Source organism: Penaeus monodon, chromosome 30, assembly GCF_015228065.2.
Source record: "Penaeus monodon isolate SGIC_2016 chromosome 30, NSTDA_Pmon_1, whole genome shotgun sequence".
In the NCBI taxonomy this organism is placed as follows: domain Eukaryota; kingdom Metazoa; phylum Arthropoda; class Malacostraca; order Decapoda; family Penaeidae; genus Penaeus; species Penaeus monodon.
This window is the reverse complement of record NC_051415.1, coordinates 22,092,538-22,093,572: the sequence shown is the minus strand read 5'-3', so window position 1 is coordinate 22,093,572 and position 1,035 is coordinate 22,092,538.

The window sequence follows — 1,035 nt, the reverse complement described above, 5'->3', positions numbered from 1 at the left end:
TAGGGAGCATTTTACCTGGAGACCTGGAGAGAAATAGCAGAATACAAAGTATAAATTATAAAAAAAAAGTTAGGTGCATCGCTTCCTTTTCTTGCAAGTGCCCTATGTCTGATTTTTACCATGTCTAGCAATATTCCTTCAGTTGAAGAAGAGCAATAAATGATACAAGAAATTTCCGTGTGCAATATCAGTATTTAATAAATTTATTACTGTGCATTTTTATTTTATTTATTTTTTTTATATATTTTCTTAATTTTTATTGTTCTTATTTTTTAAAGCTAAACACATGTACCTTAAAAGATTTACACTGTAGTCAAAATTTGCTATCTATAGATGTTTAAACTTAAAATGCATTGATTCTTCATCTTCTACCTTTTTAGTTATGGAAACAATTTTAAAATTGTAAAAATAGATATTATGTAGGATAGGATAATGATGAAAACTACAATACTAGGTGATTCCAACAATTAATTGGGGACGACAGATAAAGTAGGTCTTTCATATAACATGCAGGTCTATGGTAAGGACAAGACAATCATTTATTAATAACTAGTTTTTCTTGTTAATGTATTCAGTAATTTTATTCCATATACTAAATATAAAGTAATTGGGCTTGAAATATTCCACTGTTTGATTATTACTGATTGCATTTTGATATTCTAATACAGAAAGTATTGTACATGCACTATCTATACCTTTCCTGCACACACTGACAAATGCACATGCACTTGACATGATATTTCTCTAATTTTCCTGTGATAAAACATGAAAGGAGCATTGTGAGAATTTATTTCAATAATACACATTCCTTAGGTTGAGTGTGGCTTAGGGAGTGGCATCTGTGAAACTTGTTTAATTTTATACTTTCAGGCATTTATCAGCAAAGGATAAAAATGTTGCTTGCATTTTCACTTTCAAATTGTCCTGTGGATTACAGTGAAGAAAAATAAAGATATTTTTAACACTCTTTTTTTATTACCAGATTTTACCCAGTAGAGGTGATTAGAACAGTTTAATTTTGACTGTCATGAAGAA